Source organism: Camponotus vicinus, unplaced genomic scaffold (genome assembly GCF_025532165.1).
Source record: "Camponotus vicinus isolate PSW18456_S1 unplaced genomic scaffold, iyCamVici1.0 SCAF_1, whole genome shotgun sequence".
Taxonomy (NCBI): domain Eukaryota; kingdom Metazoa; phylum Arthropoda; class Insecta; order Hymenoptera; family Formicidae; genus Camponotus; species Camponotus vicinus.
This window is the reverse complement of record NW_028141945.1, coordinates 32,004,657-32,023,207: the sequence shown is the minus strand read 5'-3', so window position 1 is coordinate 32,023,207 and position 18,551 is coordinate 32,004,657. Positions and strand designations below refer to the sequence as shown.

Sequence of the window (18,551 nt, the reverse complement as noted above, 5' to 3'; positions counted from 1 at the left end):
AGGCGAACGACGGTGCCGACGCGACGATAGGCCACTTGTCTGACAAAACTCCGGTCTGCGTTACTCGGTCTTGCCTCGAACTGCGTATATCTCGATTACGAACACACTGTACAATTTACAAAACTGGAAAAATTAATAATTAATAGGAAAAATTAATAATTAATTAATTATTTACCGGAAATTTGAGGCTGCCCTATAGATTAGAGCACGCGAGAAACGTGAAACTTGTACTTCGCGACCTCTCGACCAATGTTCCAGTGGAATAACGTGAATATATTGCAGAAGTAGGGGGTAATTGAGAAACGGAGCGATCACACATGCGTTTATGGAGAGAATAATCGAACTGCAAGGATTAATGATGAATTCATGTAGTAAAACAAGCTCGGCTGGCTTGCACGCTTGCAGATCGATAGATTGCGCGCGAGAGGAAGCGAATTAATTCGCGAGAATAGAACGTACAAATCCGTCACAATGTCGGGGGATTGCACTGATGAGCCTCCAGCTGACAATGCAAGAATTGCAAGAATTTTAGCTGTTCTGCTTGCATTTGCTTTAATATCGAATTTTCCCCTCGCGAGAATGACTATCAATCATCTTGATGAATGTTACGACTATATCGGATACTACCACATTTACAAAATGAAAAAAAGACAAAGAGACTGTAATGTAAAATGATACAAAATTTTGAAAATATTTATATACATTGAAATTTGGGCTAATTCAATGTTTGCAGAAATTTGAATCAATTTCAAGCGATTTCAACGCGAACCGTGGATGATTGCTAGAAAAAGTAGCGACGTCGCGAACAGAATCGCCGAATGATTGCATTGTCGTCGGATACGTGCCCGCCATTGATTTATGACCTCGTAAAGATATTCGATCAAGTAAGATGCGTCTTGATGCATCGATGTTATTCGACAGAACCGGATGACTCTCGAGCCCGACCAAACTCAATTCACTCGGAATTCAAATTAAGGCTCGAGTCTCTCACTCCTCTTTCGTCACGTATTTCCGCTCTTCCCGTATTTCACTTATTCCTCTCTCTCTCTCTCTCCCCCTTTCTTTCTCTCTTCCTTTTCTTTCCCGTCTGTTTTACTCACGCTCCTTCCTCCGGCGAATTTCATTACAGTGCGTGTCTCAACCGAAATGTATCCGCGTCCACGTCGCATGTATGCACGTATAATTCTTGGTCGTTTTCCCGACGCATCCATGTGGATGCCTGCATCGCTCACAATACGCTCCCTTTACGGGCGCATTGTGAGAGTTACAGACCACGTTCGCTCGAGGGAAGAATATTTAGAGGAACAGGTGAGGTAGAGAGAGAGTATAAATCAATGTTGGGGAGCGGGTGAAGTGCATGCGGGGTTGATTTTGAATGGACTGGCTGCGGATCTCTCAAACGGTGTAAATTGAAATTTATTTTAAACGTCGCTCAGTTGACAGTTTATGGCAACACTCTCGTATTGTAAGGAAATTCCGATATTGCACCGGACATGTTTGTTTCAGACGCGTGCAATTAAAGTATTACTCTATAATCATTTTTTTTTTCGTGAAACATGTATGTCTCTTTTATTCTCCTATTGTTCGTTTTGAATTTTTTTTAGTTTGACATTCTTGCGTAATTATTCCGCGATTAATTTTAAAGTCGATTAAATCTTCTACTTTTGTTTATTTAATACGAGAATCTGTTTCAATCGCGATTATTTTCAAAATTGTCTCATATGTGTCCGCAATTTTCAATGTTGAACGGATTGCAATAGCAAAACGAAAGTTTCTATTTTCCAAAGTCAAAGTTTAAATAGACTTTTTACTCAAACGTTTTACTCTCTCCGAGATTATTTACGAGCAGTCGTAATTCTGCTATCGGAAACCTCAGCGGATATAGTGCCCTTAGGGTCCCCTCACATCTAATTGTAACCGAATACTTATATTTATATCGATGAAAGAATATGCCAAAGGAATTGTGCGATATTTTCGCTAAGATTACCGTTCGGTAGCTTTTTCCCCGAAGAGGTCGGGTTATCCTCGGGTCGGTAATTGCAACACAATACTCTATGTGCGATGGCCCGCCAAAGGGGCGGGTAAACGAAGTACAAGCTCGAGATAGGGCAACGGGGCGCATCGAGAGTTCGTTATAATAATCGTTATGTTAATCGAGCGTTCTCGAGTATAGGCGAGGGTCGAAAGTAAATTTCATATCCATTAAACGGCAAATTTGCTTAAGGCCTTCTGTGCCAGTAGTAATGGTCTTACGATTTACATCATACAATCATATAGTGTTATACGCATTGCAGAGATACAGCGAATTGTGTAGCATAATCTACAAACACTATTGAACGTGTGCAATTGGGATTTTTTATAAAACTAATTAATGAAAACTTAAAAAAATATTGACACGTACAAGATGTTTGTGTTTAAAAAATTTTTATTTTTTTTAAATAATGGATTTTTACTTAAAAATCTCTCCAATGGAACTGTTGTATCTTACTGGATTTATCATCATTGATCGAGACAGCCATCCTCGACTTTCCCCTTTAGGGGAAGGGGGAAAGGAAAAAGCTTTCCGAAAATATATGCGAGTTTCGATCGAACAATAGGGAGTGGCGCAAAAGTTATCGGTGGCTATCACACACTTCGCCCTTTCTCTCTCTCTCTTTCTCTCTCTCTCCTCCTGTCCCCTTTCTGGCTTCATCAATTTATTGCCGCCCACTTGCAGTTCGGTGCTAAACTATTTATTAACGCCGGCTAACTTACTCGCCGCAGAACTTTGATCTGCGTTAAACGAATTATTGCGTGAACACCATAAACTGGAATATTCAGCACTCAGTGCGCGCACGCGCGATGTAGGTCAACGCGCTCTTCCTGAAACCCGCGATTAAATTGTCCAAATGGAGTGAAATGTGAACGAATTGAAAATGTCTTTGCGAAATTTCATGACAGAAATGTATTCCGGAGACGTGATGTGAGAAACGTGCGTTCACTCTAATAATTAGAATCGGAGCAAAATTTTAATGGAAAAATGCCGTGAATAACCATGTTGAATATATCATCCTTACGTTGAGATGAGATTGAATTTTCATCAAATCTACGAAACTATGCGAAAACAAGAATAAAATATCATTGAAATATCCACGAGTCAAGAATTGAATAGTGTTTTCAAACAATAGTGTATCCAAACAAAAAATTTTTGGCAATACGCCGAATACACTTGAGCTATCTGAAAATTTCATCTTAACGATATTTCCACGTGAGATGTAAGGTGAAACATAAGATGAAATTTGGAAATTTTGTCAAATTTACAGAATTTAACTCCGAAGCGCGGTTAAAATAAAACTGTCAGGACGCTTAGAAACTGACGAATACGATAATATTTATTGGACAGCCTTTAAAAGTGATTTTTCCAGCGGCAGCGATTATTCCGAGGACACACAGGACATTCGCATTCGCATTCGCACTTAAATGTAAAGGATCGTAAAGGAAGCAAAACGAGAAATCTCGATATAGTCGGGCCCGGGGTTGGCGGCACAAAATCCACGCATGGGAGTGCTTTATGACTTCGCCCACTTTACATGAAAAGCATTCTCGCGGTTAATGGACGACTTCTCGTTAACGAACTCCGACTGTGAATTATCGGCACATGAAATTCCGAAGACGAGTCGGGACCATCTTTTGCCTTCTTTCCGATACGCGGCTCACTCCGCCGCGACGCTCATAAATTATAATCGTCGATTAAAACTTTATTGCCGGCGTTGGTCCCCGCGGCTAGATTGCAAATGTCGAACGTATACGGGGACAGAAAATTTCCAAGTTCGTCGCTTCGTTCGAAAATTCTCCCGCCGCGCATCCTATTAAATCTGGAAATTGACTCTCTTTCTCCCCTTCTCCCGCCACGTGTCGACTTGACGTTAAAAGAATCGGTTATCGGGCTGACAAAGCACAAGAAAGTTTCGCGTGTACAACGCGGGATATGGAGAGTGTCTCTCCAAATCGCCTTAAAGTTCAGCTGATAACGTTCCCACCAGTACTGAATTAACGCGCGATTCTTTCGACTTTTCGCAAAATTGTCGGAACAGGCAACACTTGAGTACGAATATTTGTTCGTCGAAAGAACAGCGATTCGCGGCGATGTGATTGTAGTTTCGTTAAAAGCACTCACCGCGTTCGCATTCCAAGTTTCGTTATTACCAAAATTACCCGTTAGAACCATACGCTTGCGCGTATTTTCGTTGGCCTTTATAATGCACGATACTATACCGACTTGCTACTATCTAACAATTAGTGGCCGTCGCTTATAATAGCCGCATTATACCGCGTACGTGCACGCGAAGAATGTATAATACTAATGTTACAATCGCGCGGGTATATACTACAATTGACGTCTGTATCCGTTCTATTATCTTTATAATGCCCAAGAAACGCATTAGCGTATTCACAATAAACGTACAAATTCGCACAAGTAATATTGCACTTGCAGCTAATAATATGTGACAAGCATAAAAATATTAATTGCAATATTTTATATAAATATTTAAAAACAATACTTTTTAAGTTTATAGTGGCTTGAACATTAAATACATAAATTTGACAAATTTATATAAAAGGTAAAAAAAAATGATATGATTTGAAAGAGCTAAAAACATACTATAATTAATATTTTTTTTAATTAATAAGAAAAACTTTCGGACCTGAATATCAAATTACAAAAACTGTAAAAAACAAAAGCAAACCATTTATTGGAAATGGTTATGGCAATAGACACGTAATAACTGCATCATATTTTTTTGCCAGTTTTTCAAGTGAATAGTTTTCGAACGGATTGGTAAATTTCCGAATGAAATATTGCATAAATGTTCGTAGAATTTTATCAATTATATGCAAAATTTGAACAGACTAGTAATATTTCCTCTTCGCAAGATTTGTCAATAAATAATTGTTTACAATACGCGATTTTCCATAAGAATACAACAAATGTACACAATACACAAAAATACCAAATTTTAAACAAAAATTAAATAACTTAAACGAATCAGAGAATTGTGTTCAGATTTTGGACAAATATTTAGAAAAAATAATAATGCAATATATAAAATTTGTACACGCTTTTGCCAATGTTTCAAAAAATACATTTAAAAAAAATATTTGTTAAAATATAAGAAAAAGAGATTTGAATTTCGCTTGAAAATAAATACATGTTTTTAAAAAATAAGGCAATAATATTTTTTGTAAAAAACTGTGAATCGATTTTTTTTCCTACTAATCATAGCAAAATTTGATTGGATATATTATATATTTTTTCGCTACTATTATTCTCAATTTATAATATCCTCATATATCGCGTATTTCCTGGAGCTTTTATCTATGTACTCGGATAACGCATATTGTCGCCAATAGAGATAGTCGAACGGCAAATGTGGGCGGGGATCTCGTAAGACGATTGTGACTGCGGGATAATTAATCACTTACGTATTACGTCCATGTGCGTACGCGCGTGACACGCGGCTGCATACGCGTGCATGATGGAATACGGAATAATTATCGTTCCCGTTGTTGCGTGACACACACGTTATTTTCCTCTGAATCCGTACGTAATTAACGACGGATTACAACAACCGGTTAATTACCGCAAAGCCCACTTCTGGATCAGCTGTTGTTACGTCGTTGAACGCGTCATTTGGCCCTAATGTCACCCGATCGATTATATTTCAATGGTTTTTAATGAGCAGAAATCAATGCATATCGGAATGTCAGATATTTTTGACAAGATCGAAGCTGCGATATTCTTCCTAATTGATTGAGACGACGTATGATTTAATTCTAAATATATTTGCATATATATTTCCCGGTGAAATAAATGTCAAGATAAATGTACAACGGCAAAATTATTATTCAAATTACTTATGACTCGTTTCAGAAAATTAACGATGTGTAGATTTCGCAAATCGATGTGCAATTTTTATATTTCGATGATTCGATTTTAACTAACTAAGCGAATCTTCATTTCGCGTGCTCGATTTTCCATCTCTCGCATTGCGTCTTGTTATTCATCTCGTCTGCCTATAAATCCCGACGTGGCCGCTTAATGCATATTATCACGCATACAATCATGCAGCTTCAATTGGCTCATCGCGAATAAAGCTCGTTGATGCCTCGTGCAATTGTATACTCAGCCGGCGAAATCCCCTTGTAAGTTGTTAATTTTATGCATAAGAGGCGTACGCCGGATCGAGATGATTCCTGCATTACATGCGTCTTGTAATCTTGCATTAAGCCCGACTACCAGAGACTCTCAACCAATGGTAAATCGTATTCTCTTGTTTCGTATATTACGCAACTTGCAATTAGAATTAAATGCACTTTTGCTTATTAGCCTTTCGAAAATTTTATTTTTCTCGAATATTCTTTCGCTTCTGCTGAGGAGGATAAAAAGAATCGATAAAATTTTTCATTAATTTCTTAAAATAGAAACTACAATTTTTGAGATACGTACAACTTTCTGGACGAATAGTTTTTTCGAGACGTTAATAAATAAAATTGATATAGACAGGAATTTTAATTTTATCTCTTTTTAAATTTACGATTGAAATACGATTTGTATTCACGAAGTATTGTGAATGACAAATAAACTTTGGAAATTGAATAAAAATTATTGTAATTTGAATATGTTTTGAATATGTTTTGAATGATATTCAAATTTGCAAAATATAAAAATATAAATCAAATCGCACTGAATATGCAAGGTGCTAGCGCTTTCTTGTGGTTATACTATCAATTAACGCAACTTTGCGAGAGACTGACTTTACCGATTCGAAACATGTAAGAATCATTCTTTATCGACTTCTTTTATTTTTTTATTCAACTTTCAAAATTTATTTGACATTTATAGTACTTCGTAAATACAAATTGTATTTTAACGATAGAGATTGAGCAAGGTATAAAATTAGAATTCCTCTCTCTCATCATTTCATTATAATACCATGATGCGATTTTAATTTGATGATCATTTATAAAGGTATCTAAAGCTGAATATTTTGACAGATTCGGTGCGAATTTTAATAGTCCAATAAATTTTCTAAAAAAAGTCAATTCTGTTCTAATTGAAAGAATTAATTAAAAAGTAAGAGAAATGCTCCGATCTATTCTTACGAAAGCGTGATTTATCACATTTTCATCGCTGAATTTTATCGCGGATTCGTTTTTTCAAATCGACAGATCGTACGGATAATTGGAAGATCTGAAAATGCGAAACTTTTTAATCACTGTGCATGCCAAAAGTTTTAGTGTATATGTACCGACGATTGCCTTTGTTAAAGCCGGACGCGCGTACACGCACATATAAATGTATCAAAACTTTTATAACATGTGTCGCGATCGTGCATTTATTGCTTTCTACTGTAAACGCGGTTTATTCAGTCTATTACATCACGATAATTCTATTGATTCGCTCTTCCATTGATTTCTATGCATTAAAAGAAATCCCCGGCGTTCAGTTTCGTTTGATAAACGTCACCCTTCGTATTTTTAACAGAATTTTATTTTTCTTGGATTCCACTAGGTTACAAAATAGCTACGACCTACTACAATAATTTATTCCATTTCGCAGGCACGTTTTGTGCACATCTGCAATGTTACAAAATGCATGTCTTAAATATTCAAGCATTTCCTAGAAATATAAACTGGCGGCGTGCACATTGCTTTCTTTTTCTCTTTAACTGTTTTCCATATTCTTCAACATCCGACGATGCTGAAACGAGCCATTTTAACTGTCTATCCTACGCTATATGTAACGTTTTATTATCCATCGATGCCAAATTCTCTCTACGCGGAAGCTTGCGAGCGCCGATCAGTCGGTCAAAATTTTTACAACGGGGGTGGAATAACAGAAAAATCGCCGGGATTTTCGTGCGACGATTGCAAGCGAAATGCGCGCAACTCGTACCAAAAGGTAAACGGCGCAATAATGGTTATTTGTAAATCAACAGAGGGTAGGGGGTGGGGTATAGAAAAATAAATTCCGCGAATAATTTTCACAGATTAGCGCATCCGCGACGCGATTCTCCTTTACTCGCGCAACCCCCGCAAGCTCTCGTAACCGGACTGCGTAAGTTACGAGCAGCCGCCGTTCTCGGTGTACACCGCAATTAGCGGTGATCTATCGCGTAAATGTAATAACACGCGTATATACGTCGTCTCCGCCTCCGACGCCGCCGCGTTTTAAGTGTTTCGTTTCAGCGCCCCGTATAAAAAAATATGACGGCGGCGGTGTATCGAGTTACCCGCGAGAAATCCCCTCATTTGCTACCCTTTGCCTATCTTGTTTCCTCCCCCGACCGCCATCCCTCTAGTTATCCTCCTCCTTTTTTCCGTCCCCCCCTCTCTCTCTCTCTCTTTCTCTCTCTCATGGAGGAAATAGTGTAGTGTGCGGATCCATGATGCGATTTAAACGTTAGCACGCGATTTGCATACGTGCCGATGTTCCTGCGGAAGTATGTATGTATGTGCGTATATAGGGTGAATTCCGAAGGGGATGCGATAGCACGGTACACGACCACGCGTACATAATCACTTTTTTACCGTGCCGGTCGTCTACCTATGTTCGATGCGTTTTACGCTGCTCCGGCGTGCTTTGGACAGCGCTTTTAATGCTATTTTCTCTGTAGCGCGAATATAATGGGAATCAAGTAACGTCAATCGGATATACTCGTGTGTTGCTTTCTCTCTCTCTCTCTCTCTCTCTCTCTCTCTCTCTCTCTTTCCCTCTCTCTACTATTATTTCTTTCGTCGGTAAATTTTTAAAAATAAAAACCTGATTGAATTATTAGAAAAAAAGTTAATATTGTATCCCATGAAATATATAACGAAATAGAATATATATAAAATGTAATTAATAAAAAAAATAATTAATAATAAAATTATAATTAATAATTAATAATAAAAGTATAACTATTAATATAAGTAATAAAGATTTATAAAAGGAGAGAGAGAACTATAACAAATTAAACTTGATGAGAAAATAGGATTTTGAAAACAATTTCAATTCTCGATTATTTCCGATTGTCTCCTCCACAGGGTTTTATTTTAAGGACGACATTGTTATCACACGAAAGAAATACGATATATCTCTTTATGGCATAGTCCGATTATACGCGATATCTCAAATTTCCGACCGATCAACGTAAATTGCGATAAGTAATGTGTATCGAATTAACCTCATTCGGGATCAGCATTGTCGTCACATCAACGACACACGTGCGTGATCAGGCTTTTAACAAACTTGACGACAAAGGCCGTCATAATTGGGGAGGACAGTAACAAAGCCCCCGCTCATAATGAACTTCTCTTTATCTCGCGCTGAATAAATTTCAATCCCGATTTCATAAATGTGACATGCTGCCGTTCATCGCGCTGGCTGATCGTAATCCGAAGTTACTAGCATATGCGTATGCGTAAATATATAAAATATTATACAAATCAATTTTACTTTTCGAATTTAAAGTCGGATGGTGCTTTAAAAAAATAGATTAACATGCTTTCGATTTTCTGATAAATATTTTTATCAAGTATAATAAAAATAAATATTTGGATCGTTGTACATTTGAATTGTATACATCAGAGTTTTAAAAAAATCAACATATACGTCTCTCGTAGATTCTTTGTAAAATAATTCTTTGTAGCTTTTTATAAAAAAGCTTGTCGTTCTGCAAAACTTTGGCGCTTTATAAAAAGATCAAGTTTTCTCCTTACAAAATGATTGAATTTTACAAGCAGCCTGCGATATATAATTTCTATAAAAGACGTCACGTATGTGCATGTGGAGAGTTGGATTCTCGAGTTTGCATGTATTTGCCGCGAATTAAAATACGCGATTGTTTTAGGGGATTTAAAACAATTACGAGAGGGATACGGCAAAATTTGTCTCGCATACATGTACGATCTTCAACGTTTCGCGCGTATTCCTTATGTCAACACACAAGTGCGCAGAGACTAAGGTGGAAGCCCGAGTGCCAAACACTTCTGTAGATGCACTTAACACAGCGATAATATTATGTCTCGTTGGAACAGTTGGCGGTTGAAGAGACCGGAATGGTCGGCGGCCAACCATTTGCGGTAAATCGGCCGCGACGAAGAAACCGCGACGAGACTCACTCGCGGCAGACTTGCGGCGTCGGGACGTCCTTACTTGCCAACATACACAGATTGTACAGAGTAACGATTTGCATTATTTAATCTCGATATATTTCGAGAAACTCGCAAAAAAATGGTATTTTTAGTCGGAGATAAATTACAGCGACGAAATTTCGAATCTCATTTTCCTCTATCGGAAAATTGAAATCGCAAAGTCTTTCAACATCCAGCGTCCCTTATTAAATTTTTCAACAAGAAGGAATCTATGTCACTCGTGAGAATCCGCAATGTAGGGGATTTTTTCGACTTTACCGCGAATTACGTAAGTTGAACAATACGCTTGTTTCGCTTTCGTACACTCCTCATCCATTTAATTTCATCGTGTCGCTCACCCGCGTACAACCCCGTGTCTCATTTATCTCTTCGTCCCATTGCCAGCGGTTTTAAAGTTCGCGGTTAGTCAGCGAACGTGCCATCCCGGCGTCTCGCGTAAACCAGATCGTAAACCGGGAACTTCATTTCTTTAATGAGCATGTAAATTCTGCGCGACGACTCTTAACACGATTTCGCGACACGATGCGCGACGACCAACGCACACGTATCCACCGTAAATCCAGCCCTTGCGTTGATATCGCGGAACGCGTCGAGAATTTCGTTATGGCAATCATGCACGGCCGTTCCGCTCCCAGCAGCGGCGACGACGACGACGTTGCGACGCCGGAAGACGTCGGGAGCTGCCGAGACGGAGGTGGCGACCGGCGCGAAAAGTAGATTTACGTTCTTTTTTTTTTTTATATTTCGCTCGAGACGCGCATTTCCGACGGAGGAGAAAGCGAGATTAATGAATATTCAGGAGCAACTGAGCACGGAGTTGAACCGTGCACTGCTTGGCGCGAGATGAGAGAGGAGACGGAGACGGAAAGGGAGGGAGAAAGAGAAGTAGAATGGTCAACCGGGGAGGCGGCTGGAAGAAGAGGGAGAAAGAGAGATGGGCAACGGACGCGAGAAAATGTCCTGACGTTAACGCGATTAATTTACTGGGAACTTTACATTTTAATATTTATCCCGGGGGCGCTCACTCCCTGACCTCCTTCCCTTTCTCTCCTTCGTCCTCTCCTCGACTTTTTCTTCGCTTTTTCCTCGTCCTCGTTTCTCCCTTACTTTCTCACGCGTCTCTTCGTCTAATCTCATCCTTTTTCTTTGGTACCTCGCACATTTTCCTGGTCTCTCTTTTCAAGTTTCTTCGCTTTTATTTACCCTGGTGGAATCGTGCGCGATGAAAGCTGCGCTTCGAAAGTTGGCTATAATAATAGTCTCCCACGCGAACTAAGAAGCCAATGAGACAGAGGGGACGGATGGAAGTCCGCGTTTAAAAATTCATCAGCTATAAAGACCGACGATTTACGCTATTAACGCATTTGAGATAGATGATTAATTGAAAGATAAGCCTTCATCCCAAAACAAGTTTAATAATATTCCTATGAATGTAATATTTTAAATATTAAAATAAATTATATAAAAGTATATTATTACAGGTATGTACCAGAGATGGATCTTTTTTTATTTTTGATAGCAAAAATTGCAGAGCTATATTTTAAATATAATGTTTATTATTAATTTATTATTATTTAATTATTTATTATTTTAAAATTATTATTCACAATTAATTTTAAAATATATTACAATGTTACGAGAATGAGATTTCGAGCGGAATCTCATTCTCGTAACATTGTAATATATTTTAAAATTAATTGTGAATAATTCTATAACATTTAACTTACAAATTTACACGAGTTTATTCGAATAATGAAGTTTTTTTTACGAAACCACTACATTAACGAGCGTTAAACAGACCTAACAGCTTTCTTCTTACATTCCTCCTCTGATTACAGAACAAATATTCTTAATTAAGCACATTTCTCGTTCCCTTCCCCCTTCGTGCTCCGTATCTCATTTCTTGTCGGACTGATTTTTTTATCTGTGCCGACAGCAGTCTTTTGTGTACGTGCTCACAGACACATTAGACGAGCCTGTCCTGAAACTCGATATCAATCGGAAAACACTACGCGCGTGCATTGCGTGTCCTATATTTATTTAATTAGTCGACCGATGGGAAAGAAAACGAGAGTTGACGCCGCGGGACATTACAGATAGATTGCTTGGTTACCACCCGTGGAGCCTCTAATTAAACTGGGCGCCAACTACAATGTAATAAAAACGCAGGTGCATGGTTGACAGCGAGCGGTATCGATTATTGTCCGACGTTGATGCGGAAAATCTGCTCGTCCTTTCTCTCTTTTAATCCCCGTTATTTTTTTCTATGAAAACGTACGTTATGTAGATATTTCAGTGTTTAATTTAGTCAACACAACAAATAATCTCCGTCTGTGCTAACGAATAAACGCGTTTTTGCAACGCGGCTCTTCAAATACATTCGCGTGGAAAACAAGTTATTTCTAATAATAATATTATCGCACGTATTGTGAATATTGACATGTAAAAGATTAATATCGAGAAAATCAGAGTAAATGGAAAAAAATGATCCAAGATGGGGTGTTAAAGCATTTTTTCCGCGACTTGGATCTTGGAATATTGCCTAAAGATCGAGGCTACATCGAAAATTGCAGCCGATAATTTCTGCGCGTTTCTGCAGGAGCACGTGCGCGGAAGTCTATAGGACATCGAAGCAGAGTAGGTTGAGAACGAGAGGAGAGAAAGAGAGAGTTTTGCCGTAGATAATAAAGGTCGGAGGAAGATGCACAGTCGACGGAGTAAAGAGGCGAGGGAGGATCGGTTGGGACCTTTGCATCCACGTATCTATAGCGCGCTCAGGGGGTTATGCGCAGGAGCCTAGTAATAATATAGATGACTCCGATGCGATTAGGAACGCACAAGCTTCGAGGGAATGGTCCTTCAGAGATGCTTACCAGGCGTTTCGCTACCCTCCCCCCCTCTCTCTCTCTCTATCTGCCTATCCATCTATTTATCTCCTTCTCTATCCTTCTCGCCTCTTGCCGCTTGTAATATTCGAGCTTGCTTGGCAGCAAGCCCTTTCTCGATCCTCCGATCGATTCTCGTTCCCTCCTCAACCGTTTGATAAACGAACGTCTCCCTCTCTCGTGCGCTCGAAGTGATCCCTCGAGGCCTTTTCTCGAAGCCTATCCGCTGCTTAGCACACGTTCCGCATACATTTTTAATCGATTCGCCACGCTTCCCTGTTCCGGCGAACGAGTCGACTCAACAGTGATTTCGACTCGACCGAGTTACGGTATTTCCACTCGAATAAACCGCCCTGTCTTATTTTTTCAAGAGGTACATTGCAATTTTTATTCGGTTTCAAATAGTATCGATTAAATTATTTACCCGCAATCGATGTAAAAAATCATAAACTCTTTTATAAACCGATAAATTAAAATTGAATTTTTATATGAATGTAAAGATAATCACATACACTTAAGTCTTTTAAACATTATATATAAAAATAATATACGAGTTGAAAAAATAATAATATTAATATCTACTTCTTTTTAAATATTTTAAAATAAAAAAATATCTAGAATGTATTTTACATGCATTATATTACATAATGATATGTAAGACATTCGCGGAGATAACGAGCAATTAATTTCACAAATAATAAATTAATAAATTATAAATTGCTTACCTTCAATTGCTTCGTTGTCCAATATCTTTCCGGAACCTCTTCCTCCTCTCTTGTTCATCCTTCTCTCCTCCTTAATGGCACTCACAAACACTCACAAACACTCGCGAAAACACAGTTAATCACGATCGGGCGCTAATCGAGAAAATAAGACGGCCACGCAATATTTTTGACTTTCGATTTAATCGCACGATACGAACTTTATTATGTCGCGAAAATTGCGTCACATGATTCCGCTATTTATTAACAATAATATTGACGCCACACTTGTGTTGCATTGACGCGGCATGGATGTCATATTGACATCATATTTACGCAAAATAGAAATCACAATCGCGGAAATATGATGCTAGATCCATTGTTAACAAATAATGCGTTTTCGTTTTAGAACGATTATTAGTTTGTATTATAACAATGTACGAATTACAGTTAAAGTTGCACTATTACTCTGACATATATCTCTGATATTGATTATTTGCATGATAAATTTTAAGATACGCAAGAATATATTATTACTAAATGAACAATATATATTGCGTTTTAGTATATCACGAACAATCATGTTTTTCCATTTGAATTATTCGATCCAGTGATTCGTATATCATTTCACGCTTTCAGCCCGAAAATGCGTATTATACTTAAATAAGCGAAAAATTGAAAACATGATACATATATTCGATTTCAAACATATTTACAAATAAAATGTCATCCGTAAATATAACAATTTACCATTCTTTATCACTTAGATTTTTATTTATAAATGAATATATATTTCGAGAAATAATTGTCGCGTTTTGCATATCGTTTACCGCGAGAATTAATCATTAGCGTGGTCAGATAATCGTTAATTCTGATGATCATAGCAAATCATCGTTTAACATCTTCTACGATCGCGTTTCTCTTTCAAAATTAATGCGACGATACACGAAGCAACTCGTAGCTATTTGTTCGAGTTTCGTTGGGCGAATAACAATACAACCCGTCCGTTTGAATCTCGTCGTGCCAATGACAACAAAACGACAGCATGTAAACAATACGCATTCTTTAGCATTTAAATAATAAAAGTAGCTATTGTCGCATGTTGTTTATCACGAGAATTAATTGCGCGACTAGATAATCGTTAATTGTGACAATATAAACAATATGCTCTATCGTTTAGATTGCTATTTACAATTGGATTTATCGCGCAAAATATATATTTCGAAAAATAACCGTCGTTGCCTTGCATATCGTTTATCGCGAGAATTAATCGTGCGATTTGATAATCTAACACAAGTGTGACGATCAAGCGAATCATGGCGTTTCTATTTCGAAAGGTAACGCGACGATACACAGAGCTCGTACCACACATTCGAGTCTCGTCACACGAATGACAACGAAACCTATCCGTTCAAGTTTCGACGCGCGAATAACAACAAATTTATAGATACTACGATTGTAAACAATATCCGCCGTGTAATAAGGAATTGAACAAAATAAAGCCGAAGGTCGTATGACTAAGGGCTCGTTCCAACTGAGCGCGTCACGCGTCGCGTCAACCAGCGTGAGCCAATCAAAACATCCCATTGTAATAACACGGAAAACATGTTATTACAATGAGATGTTTTGATTGGCTCACGCTGGTTGACGCGACGCGTGACGCGCTCAGTGGGAACGAGCCCTTAAGAAAGAAAAGAAGAAAAAAATGCTATGAAATACTTTACACATACTATGAAATAAATTCAAATAAAATATTCTATCTTATATTTCTTAAATTAATTATCAATTAATGTTAATATTACAATGTTTTATTACTTGAATTTTTTTATTTATATATGTATATATTATTATTATTAATTTTTATAACTTTTATAACTTTTAATTTTCTTATACTTTTATAACTAATAATTTTTATAACTTTTAATGTATATTATTATTAGGTTATTAATAATAACTTTATATATAATTGAATCGTGTTTTATTAACATGCTCGTTGGGAAGTAATAAAATCTATTTTAATAATATTTGATATATTTGCGCAAAAAAAATTGCTTTACAACTTTTTATTTAAAGACTAAAGGAGATTTTCGATGATTTTTTAAATGTCATTTTCAATGATAAAATAAAAGTAATCTTAATAATTAGAGACGATCTTTGTGATAAATAACCAAATTAAAAGTAATCTTAATAATTAGAGACGATCTCTGTGATAAATAACCAAATTAGTATAAATCATTGAAAAACCAAGTCTTTCAGTTGAATGATTGCTTTTTCGGCTATATTGCAACATTTTTTATTCTTTATATTGATATTTTATAGCTTGAGTGTAACTCACAATACGCTCTTTATATGTAAGTGGATTAAAATTAATTCATATTAAAAATAATTAAAGTTTGATTTTTGTTTTTCAAGTAGATTCACGCTGGATAGATTCTAAATTATGTCCGACGAAAGTCTTAGCAATCGCGTGACCGCGTATTTTTTCGTAGTCGCCACAGGGAAAACGCAATTACGCGTCACGCTTAACTTTCGGAAATTTCTTTGCGCGCAAAATTGGAATTTGCGGAGACGGGGACTAAAAAAAAACCGGTTAACTGTCCAGCGGACTCTTCAAGCGAAATTAGTCTATGGTTACAAAGTCGAGAGGCGGTGATAATGGCACTTGTTGGTGAGCGAAGCTCGGCTGCTCGGGCTTCGTCCTCTGGAATAAAGTTACGGCCATTAACAAAACTAGGTTTCTCACTTTAACTCGTCCTAAAAATCCGCCACGTTGCGTCAAAATTTGGAGTGGGTAAATTGGCGGCAGTTGCCGTCACGTGTATTCTTCATAGAGTATATTTGAAGGATAACATCATTTTTATGCAAGCCTTCCTTGCACACATTTAGAGATTTTATAATAATTTATAAATAATATATACATGTATATATATTTATTATATTAATTATTATTATATAATATTATTTTAATTAAAATAAAATTTTAAGAAAAATTATGAAAGATATACCTTGAGAACTAACACTCTAAATAAATCTATATCACTAACACACTAAACTTAAATGTATATTATTACAAGGCATATTTATATATATTATATTGGGTTATTTCATTACAAAATATATATACTTTGATTGAAGCATATTATTATAACTTTATATATTTTAAATCTCAATTACTATTAATAGTGCTTGATTGACCTATTATAAACTTATAAATATCTTTTAATTATATTCGCTAAATTATACGTTGCGTTATAGCTCATTATACTTAATTAAATTGCGTAAAATTATGTGAGAGGTATGGAAGACTGCCCGTCTTTTAGCTTGTAATGAATAACCCGCAAACAGCGAATAACGCCAATTCGACTCGGTATTCCCTCGCCCACGGTCGTGTTTTCTCTCTCATATGTTTAGAACGAAAAACCGTACAATATTTTAAGTTACCTGAGATTTTTTCAGAAAGACGCACACAATTTATCGTCGGTCCCCCGAGCTCCTTGCCACGACCGTGGATAACCCCCCGTTTCCCAAGCTCTGCGCGATAGCGGATAACCCGGCTCTGTTCGCGCCACGTTTGCTCTCTTATGGCAGCACTCTCTTTCATACATAGCTGACATTTACCACCTCCCATATCCACCCTCTCTCATATTACGCGTTGAAATAGCCCTCGTCCCCGAGCGAAGGCGCAGCAGGACGTAATAGCATTCTCGGAGAATTACTTATACCCTCCTGTGACCACCACTCATCGCGACCAAGTTTCTCTCTTTCCACGGGCTCTTTTCCTGATAAAGTCTCTCCTTGTTAAAAGCGACGGGCACTCTTCTCGTCCCCGTTGGCGCTGAAAATAATCAAAAATAAAGCGCGTGCGGTGTTATAAGACGTTGCTATAATCTTTGCTTTTTGTTCTTCGACTCTCTTTTTTTCTTTTATTATTTTATACAGGGATAACAATTTAAACGTGATTATTTTATATTTAAAATGTTAAAATGTTAAAAAAAATTAATGTTAAAAAAAGTAATTTTTTAAAGTATGTCTAATTCAAATTATATGAGAGAGAAAAAGGGGGAAGGAAAGAAGGATAAACTTTCCACTTTTCTTAATTCTTATTGCATCCATTTCGCCACTTATGTAGAGGACGATAACACAGAATTCTTTCAAATAAAAGTAGCACAAAATGATAAGTATACGCTATACATTTTAATACGAACTGTAAGTCTTCTAATAAGGGGATATATACATCGTTATGGCTTTCACGCGAATGGCGAAGTACGGCTGCATATATCACGATCAAGTCATCAAGTAGATACGTCCTATCCATATACGGGCATTACGTAATTGCAATGGAACGTTTATATAACGGAATATATTACCGGTTACGTAACGCGCGAGTGGCATAATATATATCCTAATAAGCGCATGTACATTGCATGCACGCAAAGTAAATGTCATCGTTATTGAATTGCCGCTCAGTAATAAAAAGCTCGCCGCGACATTTATGTCGGCGACTAAACTCTCGAGTAAGGAACAAAAAAACCATATTCCCCCTTTTTCCCTTCTTCATAAATTCATTCTCTCATCCACATTCAATATTTTTCTCATGTTACAAATCTCTTAATTACATTTTTTATATGAACTTTATCGATGTTATAATTTATTAAAAGATTAAATTTATTTACAAATATTTCAGCTTCTTTTAAATCCAATATTGAATTTATTGATGTTACATCTATTAAATAATTAAGGATATTAATGGAATTTTGGGCGTGTGTATAGCCACATTGAGATATATGAT

The 18,551-nt window shown here is 37.0% G+C and overlaps 1 long non-coding RNA gene across 7 annotated transcripts in view; it reads left to right on the top strand.

The window, feature by feature from the left end:
- Positions 1–18,551, top strand: part of LOC145961178 (uncharacterized) — a 154,882-nt gene that overhangs the window by 28,966 nt on the left and 107,365 nt on the right. The window lies entirely within an intron of this gene.